Source organism: Enoplosus armatus, chromosome 11 (genome assembly GCF_043641665.1).
Source record: "Enoplosus armatus isolate fEnoArm2 chromosome 11, fEnoArm2.hap1, whole genome shotgun sequence".
In the NCBI taxonomy this organism is placed as follows: Eukaryota; Metazoa; Chordata; class Actinopteri; order Centrarchiformes; family Enoplosidae; genus Enoplosus; species Enoplosus armatus.
This window is the reverse complement of record NC_092190.1, coordinates 6181548-6189047: the sequence shown is the minus strand read 5'-3', so window position 1 is coordinate 6189047 and position 7500 is coordinate 6181548. Positions and strand designations below refer to the sequence as shown.

General features: G+C 40.9%; 12 non-coding genes across 12 annotated transcripts; all 12 read left to right on the top strand.

Moving 5' to 3' along the window:
* The first annotated feature begins 136 nt into the window (after window positions 1-136).
* On the top strand, window positions 137-255 carry LOC139293606 (5S ribosomal RNA). The gene has a single exon (XR_011598209.1). It is a non-coding gene; the product is annotated as a 5S ribosomal RNA (ribosomal RNA).
* A 524-nt stretch (window positions 256-779) lies between these two features.
* On the top strand, window positions 780-898 carry LOC139293411 (5S ribosomal RNA). The gene has a single exon (XR_011598022.1). It is a non-coding gene; the product is annotated as a 5S ribosomal RNA (ribosomal RNA).
* Window positions 899-1436: 538 nt separating this feature from the next.
* Window positions 1437-1555, top strand: LOC139293556 (5S ribosomal RNA). The gene has a single exon (XR_011598160.1). It is a non-coding gene; the product is annotated as a 5S ribosomal RNA (ribosomal RNA).
* Window positions 1556-2088: 533 nt separating this feature from the next.
* Window positions 2089-2207, top strand: LOC139293409 (5S ribosomal RNA). Its single transcript, XR_011598020.1, has one exon. It is a non-coding gene; the product is annotated as a 5S ribosomal RNA (ribosomal RNA).
* A 519-nt stretch (window positions 2208-2726) lies between these two features.
* Window positions 2727-2845, top strand: LOC139293408 (5S ribosomal RNA). Its single transcript, XR_011598019.1, has one exon. It is a non-coding gene; the product is annotated as a 5S ribosomal RNA (ribosomal RNA).
* Window positions 2846-3378: 533 nt separating this feature from the next.
* On the top strand, window positions 3379-3497 carry LOC139293407 (5S ribosomal RNA). The gene has a single exon (XR_011598018.1). It is a non-coding gene; the product is annotated as a 5S ribosomal RNA (ribosomal RNA).
* A 519-nt stretch (window positions 3498-4016) lies between these two features.
* On the top strand, window positions 4017-4135 carry LOC139293406 (5S ribosomal RNA). Its single transcript, XR_011598017.1, has one exon. It is a non-coding gene; the product is annotated as a 5S ribosomal RNA (ribosomal RNA).
* Window positions 4136-4668: 533 nt separating this feature from the next.
* On the top strand, window positions 4669-4787 carry LOC139293405 (5S ribosomal RNA). The gene has a single exon (XR_011598016.1). It is a non-coding gene; the product is annotated as a 5S ribosomal RNA (ribosomal RNA).
* Window positions 4788-5306: 519 nt separating this feature from the next.
* On the top strand, window positions 5307-5425 carry LOC139293402 (5S ribosomal RNA). The gene has a single exon (XR_011598014.1). It is a non-coding gene; the product is annotated as a 5S ribosomal RNA (ribosomal RNA).
* Window positions 5426-5944: 519 nt separating this feature from the next.
* On the top strand, window positions 5945-6063 carry LOC139293633 (5S ribosomal RNA). The gene has a single exon (XR_011598235.1). It is a non-coding gene; the product is annotated as a 5S ribosomal RNA (ribosomal RNA).
* Window positions 6064-6596: 533 nt separating this feature from the next.
* Window positions 6597-6715, top strand: LOC139293609 (5S ribosomal RNA). Its single transcript, XR_011598212.1, has one exon. It is a non-coding gene; the product is annotated as a 5S ribosomal RNA (ribosomal RNA).
* A 524-nt stretch (window positions 6716-7239) lies between these two features.
* Window positions 7240-7358, top strand: LOC139293401 (5S ribosomal RNA). The gene has a single exon (XR_011598013.1). It is a non-coding gene; the product is annotated as a 5S ribosomal RNA (ribosomal RNA).
* The last annotated feature ends 142 nt before the right edge of the window (window positions 7359-7500 follow it).

Below are 7500 nucleotides of genomic sequence, written 5' to 3'. Positions count from 1 at the left end.
TATTTACTTATGTACTTTTACTTAAGATTTTGAATACATGGCTTTGACTTGCAACAGAGCATTTTTACACTGTATTAAAAGAAGCGTTGGTGATGTTTTAGCATTTATAAATAGCTCGTGTGCGACAGCAGTAATCGTTTACGGCCATACCACTCTGAACACGCCTGATCTCGTCTGATCTCGGAAGCAAAGCAGGGTCGGGCCTGGTTAGTACTTGGATGGGAGACCGCCTGGGAATACCAGGTGCCGTAAGCATTTTCTTGTCCGCTTTCGTCAGCAGAGGGCGCTGCTCCTTCTGTAGTGGAGACAGGACAGTACAGAGCCAGTGAACACATTCTACATGCTTTTATTTGGCAGTCTGGACTTTGTGCTCTGTATTGTACTTCTATTTTAATTGCTCTCATTTCCAGCCATCACATTCAATAGGCGGTGTGAAGATGGATACACATTTCCTGCTCTAGTCATTAGGCAATATGTAGCCAATTTTACAGTGGTGGACTGTAACCAAGTACATTTGCTAAAGTAGCCACTGTATTTTACTCTACTTTATGCTTCAAAATGTTTTTATATATATACTGTATATGTTATTCTGAAAATGGGCCGTTCTGCATAATAAGTATTTTCACTTTTGGAACTTTAAATGTATTTACTTATGTACTTTTACTTAAGATTTTGAATACATGGCTTTGACTTGCAACAGAGCATTTTTACACTGTATTAAAAGAAGCGTTGGTGATGTTTTAGCATTTATAAATAGCCCGTGTGCGACAGCAGTAATCGTTTACGGCCATACCACTCTGAACACGCCCGATCTCGTCTGATCTCGGAAGCTAAGCAGGGTCGGGCCTGGTTAGTACTTGGATGGGAGACCGCCTGGGAATACCAGGTGCCGTAAGCATTTTCTTGTCCGCTTTCGTCAGCAGAGGGCGCTGCTCCTTCTGTAGTGGAGACAGGACAGTACAGAGCCAGTGAACACATTCTACATGCTTTTATTTGGCAGTCTGGACTTTGTGCTCTGTATTGTACTTCTATTTTAATTGCTCTCATTTCCAGCCATCACATTCAATAGGCGGTGTGAAGATGCAGTGTTGCCGATGGATACACATTTCCTGCTCTAGTCATTAGGCAATATGTAGCCAATTTTACAGTGGTGGACTGTAACCAAGTACATTTGCTAAAGTAGCCACTGTATTTTACTCTACTTTATGCTTCAAAATGTTTTTATATATATACTGTATATGTTATTCTGAAAATGGGCCGTTCTGCATAATAAGTATTTTCACTTTTGGAACTTTAAATGTATTTACTTATGTACTTTTACTTAAGATTTTGAATACATGGCTTTGACTTGCAACAGAGCATTTTTACACTGTATTAAAAGAAGCGTTGGTGATGTTTTAGCATTTATAAATAGCCCGTGTGCGACAGCAGTAATCGTTTACGGCCATACCACTCTGAACACGCCCGATCTCGTCTGATCTCGGAAGCAAAGCAGGGTCGGGCCTGGTTAGTACTTGGATGGGAGACCGCCTGGGAATACCAGGTGCCGTAAGCATTTTCTTGTCCGCTTTCGTCAGCAGAGGGCGCTGCTCCTTCTGTAGTGGAGACAGGACAGTACAGAGCCAGTGAACACATTCTACATGCTTTTATTTGGCAGTCTGGACTTTGTGCTCTGTATTGTACTTCTATTTTAATTGCTCTCATTTCCAGCCATCACATTCAATAGGCGGTGTGAAGATGCAGTGTTGCCGATGGATACACATTTCCTGCTCTCGTCATTAGGCAATATGTAGCCAATTTTACAGTGGTGGACTGTAACCAAGTACATTTGCTAAAGTAGCCACTGTATTTTACTCTACTTTATGCTTCAAAATGTTTTTATATATATATATGTTATTCTGAAAATGGGCCGTTCTGCATAATGAGTATTTTTACTTTTGGAACTTTAAATGTATTTACTTATGTACTTTTACTTAAGATTTTGAATACATGGATTTGACTTGCAACAGAGCATTTTTACACTGTATTAAAAGAAGCGTTGGTGATGTTTTAGCATTTATAAATAGCCCGTGTGCGACAGCAGTAATCGTTTACGGCCATACCACTCTGAACACGCCCGATCTCGTCTGATCTCGGAAGCTAAGCAGGGTCGGGCCTGGTTAGTACTTGGATGGGAGACCGCCTGGGAATACCAGGTGCCGTAAGCATTTTCTTGTCCGCTTTCGTCAGCAGAGGGCGCTGCTCCTTCTGTAGTGGAGACAGGACAGTACAGAGCCAGTGAACACATTCTACATGCTTTTATTTGGCAGTCTGGACTTTGTGCTCTGTATTGTACTTCTATTTTAATTGCTCTCATTTCCAGCCATCACATTCAATAGGCGGTGTGAAGATGGATACACATTTCCTGCTCTAGTCATTAGGCAATATGTAGCCAATTTTACAGTGGTGGACTGTAACCAAGTACATTTGCTAAAGTAGCCACTGTATTGTATTCTACTTTATGCTTCAAAATGTTTTTATATATATATATGTTATTCTGAAAATGGGCCGTTCTGCATAATGAGTATTTTTACTTTTGGAACTTTAAATGTATTTACTTATGTACTTTTACTTAAGATTTTGAATACATGGCTTTGACTTGCAACAGAGCATTTTTACACTGTATTAAAAGAAGCGTTGGTGATGTTTTAGCATTTATAAATAGCCCGTGTGCGACAGCAGTAATCGTTTACGGCCATACCACTCTGAACACGCCCGATCTCGTCTGATCTCGGAAGCTAAGCAGGGTCGGGCCTGGTTAGTACTTGGATGGGAGACCGCCTGGGAATACCAGGTGCCGTAAGCATTTTCTTGTCCGCTTTCGTCAGCAGAGGGCGCTGCTCCTTCTGTAGTGGAGACAGGACAGTACAGAGCCAGTGAACACATTCTACATGCTTTTATTTGGCAGTCTGGACTTTGTGCTCTGTATTGTACTTCTATTTTAATTGCTCTCATTTCCAGCCATCACATTCAATAGGCGGTGTGAAGATGCAGTGTTGCCGATGGATACACATTTCCTGCTCTCGTCATTAGGCAATATGTAGCCAATTTTACAGTGGTGGACTGTAACCAAGTACATTTGCTAAAGTAGCCACTGTATTTTACTCTACTTTATGCTTCAAAATGTTTTTATATATATATATGTTATTCTGAAAATGGGCCGTTCTGCATAATGAGTATTTTTACTTTTGGAACTTTAAATGTATTTACTTATGTACTTTTACTTAAGATTTTGAATACATGGATTTGACTTGCAACAGAGCATTTTTACACTGTATTAAAAGAAGCGTTGGTGATGTTTTAGCATTTATAAATAGCCCGTGTGCGACAGCAGTAATCGTTTACGGCCATACCACTCTGAACACGCCCGATCTCGTCTGATCTCGGAAGCTAAGCAGGGTCGGGCCTGGTTAGTACTTGGATGGGAGACCGCCTGGGAATACCAGGTGCCGTAAGCATTTTCTTGTCCGCTTTCGTCAGCAGAGGGCGCTGCTCCTTCTGTAGTGGAGACAGGACAGTACAGAGCCAGTGAACACATTCTACATGCTTTTATTTGGCAGTCTGGACTTTGTGCTCTGTATTGTACTTCTATTTTAATTGCTCTCATTTCCAGCCATCACATTCAATAGGCGGTGTGAAGATGGATACACATTTCCTGCTCTAGTCATTAGGCAATATGTAGCCAATTTTACAGTGGTGGACTGTAACCAAGTACATTTGCTAAAGTAGCCACTGTATTGTATTCTACTTTATGCTTCAAAATGTTTTTATATATATATATGTTATTCTGAAAATGGGCCGTTCTGCATAATGAGTATTTTTACTTTTGGAACTTTAAATGTATTTACTTATGTACTTTTACTTAAGATTTTGAATACATGGCTTTGACTTGCAACAGAGCATTTTTACACTGTATTAAAAGAAGCGTTGGTGATGTTTTAGCATTTATAAATAGCCCGTGTGCGACAGCAGTAATCGTTTACGGCCATACCACTCTGAACACGCCCGATCTCGTCTGATCTCGGAAGCTAAGCAGGGTCGGGCCTGGTTAGTACTTGGATGGGAGACCGCCTGGGAATACCAGGTGCCGTAAGCATTTTCTTGTCCGCTTTCGTCAGCAGAGGGCGCTGCTCCTTCTGTAGTGGAGACAGGACAGTACAGAGCCAGTGAACACATTCTACATGCTTTTATTTGGCAGTCTGGACTTTGTGCTCTGTATTGTACTTCTATTTTAATTGCTCTCATTTCCAGCCATCACATTCAATAGGCGGTGTGAAGATGCAGTGTTGCCGATGGATACACATTTCCTGCTCTCGTCATTAGGCAATATGTAGCCAATTTTACAGTGGTGGACTGTAACCAAGTACATTTGCTAAAGTAGCCACTGTATTTTACTCTACTTTATGCTTCAAAATGTTTTTATATATATATATGTTATTCTGAAAATGGGCCGTTCTGCATAATGAGTATTTTTACTTTTGGAACTTTAAATGTATTTACTTATGTACTTTTACTTAAGATTTTGAATACATGGATTTGACTTGCAACAGAGCATTTTTACACTGTATTAAAAGAAGCGTTGGTGATGTTTTAGCATTTATAAATAGCCCGTGTGCGACAGCAGTAATCGTTTACGGCCATACCACTCTGAACACGCCCGATCTCGTCTGATCTCGGAAGCTAAGCAGGGTCGGGCCTGGTTAGTACTTGGATGGGAGACCGCCTGGGAATACCAGGTGCCGTAAGCATTTTCTTGTCCGCTTTCGTCAGCAGAGGGCGCTGCTCCTTCTGTAGTGGAGACAGGACAGTACAGAGCCAGTGAACACATTCTACATGCTTTTATTTGGCAGTCTGGACTTTGTGTTCTGTATTGTACTTCTATTTTAATTGCTCTCATTTCCAGCCATCACATTCAATAGGCGGTGTGAAGATGGATACACATTTCCTGCTCTAGTCATTAGGCAATATGTAGCCAATTTTACAGTGGTGGACTGTAACCAAGTACATTTGCTAAAGTAGCCACTGTATTGTATTCTACTTTATGCTTCAAAATGTTTTTATATATATATATGTTATTCTGAAAATGGGCCGTTCTGCATAATGAGTATTTTTACTTTTGGAACTTTAAATGTATTTACTTATGTACTTTTACTTAAGATTTTGAATACATGGCTTTGACTTGCAACAGAGCATTTTTACACTGTATTAAAAGAAGCGTTGGTGATGTTTTAGCATTTATAAATAGCCCGTGTGCGACAGCAGTAATCGTTTACGGCCATACCACTCTGAACACGCCCGATCTCGTCTGATCTCGGAAGCTAAGCAGGGTCGGGCCTGGTTAGTACTTGGATGGGAGACCGCCTGGGAATACCAGGTGCCGTAAGCATTTTCTTGTCCGCTTTCGTCAGCAGAGGGCGCTGCTCCTTCTGTAGTGGAGACAGGACAGTACAGAGCCAGTGAACACATTCTACATGCTTTTATTTGGCAGTCTGGACTTTGTGCTCTGTATTGTACTTCTATTTTAATTGCTCTCATTTCCAGCCATCACATTCAATAGGCGGTGTGAAGATGGATACACATTTCCTGCTCTAGTCATTAGGCAATATGTAGCCAATTTTACAGTGGTGGACTGTAACCAAGTACATTTGCTAAAGTAGCCACTGTATTTTACTCTACTTTATGCTTCAAAATGTTTTTATATATATATATGTTATTCTGAAAATGGGCCGTTCTGCATAATGAGTATTTTTACTTTTGGAACTTTAAATGTATTTACTTATGTACTTTTACTTAAGATTTTGAATACATGGCTTTGACTTGCAACAGAGCATTTTTACACTGTATTAAAAGAAGCGTTGGTGATGTTTTAGCATTTATAAATAGCCCGTGTGCGACAGCAGTAATCGTTTACGGCCATACCACTCTGAACACGCCCGATCTCGTCTGATCTCGGAAGCTAAGCAGGGTCGGGCCTGGTTAGTACTTGGATGGGAGACCGCCTGGGAATACCACGTGCCGTAAGCATTTTCTTGTCCGCTTTCGTCAGCAGAGGGCGCTGCTCCTTCTGTAGTGGAGACAGGACAGTACAGAGCCAGTGAACACATTCTACATGCTTTTATTTGGCAGTCTGGACTTTGTGCTCTGTATTGTACTTCTATTTTAATTGCTCTCATTTCCAGCCATCACATTCAATAGGCGGTGTGAAGATGCAGTGTTGCCGATGGATACACATTTCCTGCTCTCGTCATTAGGCAATATGTAGCCAATTTTACAGTGGTGGACTGTAACCAAGTACATTTGCTAAAGTAGCCACTGTATTTTACTCTACTTTATGCTTCAAAATGTTTTTATATATATATATGTTATTCTGAAAATGGGCCGTTCTGCATAATGAGTATTTTTACTTTTGGAACTTTAAATGTATTTACTTATGTACTTTTACTTAAGATTTTGAATACATGGCTTTGACTTGCAACAGAGCATTTTTACACTGTATTAAAAGAAGCGTTGGTGATGTTTTAGCATTTATAAATAGCCCGTGTGCGACAGCAGTAATCGTTTACGGCCATACCACTCTGAACACGCCCGATCTCGTCTGATCTCGGAAGCTAAGCAGGGTTGTGCCTGGTTAGTACTTGGATGGGAGACCGCCTGGGAATACCAGGTGCTGTAAGCATTTTCTTGTCCGCTTTCGTCAGCAGAGGGCGCTGCTCCTTCTGTAGTGGAGACAGGACAGTACAGAGCCAGTGAACACATTCTACATGCTTTTATTTGGCAGTCTGGACTTTGTGCTCTGTATTGTACTTCTATTTTAATTGCTCTCATTTCCAGCCATCACATTCAATAGGCGGTGTGAAGATGGATACACATTTCCTGCTCTAGTCATTAGGCAATATGTAGCCAATTTTACAGTGGTGGACTGTAACCAAGTACATTTGCTAAAGTAGCCACTGTATTTTACTCTACTTTATGCATCAAAATGTTTTTATATATATACTGTATATGTTATTCTGAAAATGGGCCGTTCTGCATAATAAGTATTTTCACTTTTGGAACTTTAAATGTATTTACTTATGTACTTTTACTTAAGATTTTGAATACATGGCTTTGACTTGCAACAGAGCATTTTTACACTGTATTAAAAGAAGCGTTGGTGATGTTTTAGCATTTATAAATAGCCCGTGTGCGACAGCAGTAATCGTTTACGGCCATACCACTCTGAACACGCCCGATCTCGTCTGATCTCGGAAGCTAAGCAGGGTCGGGCCTGGTTAGTACTTGGATGGGAGACCGCCTGGGAATACCAGGTGCCGTAAGCATTTTCTTGTCCGCTTTCGTCAGCAGAGGGCGCTGCTCCTTCTGTAGTGGAGACAGGACAGTACAGAGCCAGTGAACACATTCTACATGCTTTTATTTGGCAGTCTGGACTTTGTGCTCTGTATTGTACTTCTATTTTAATTG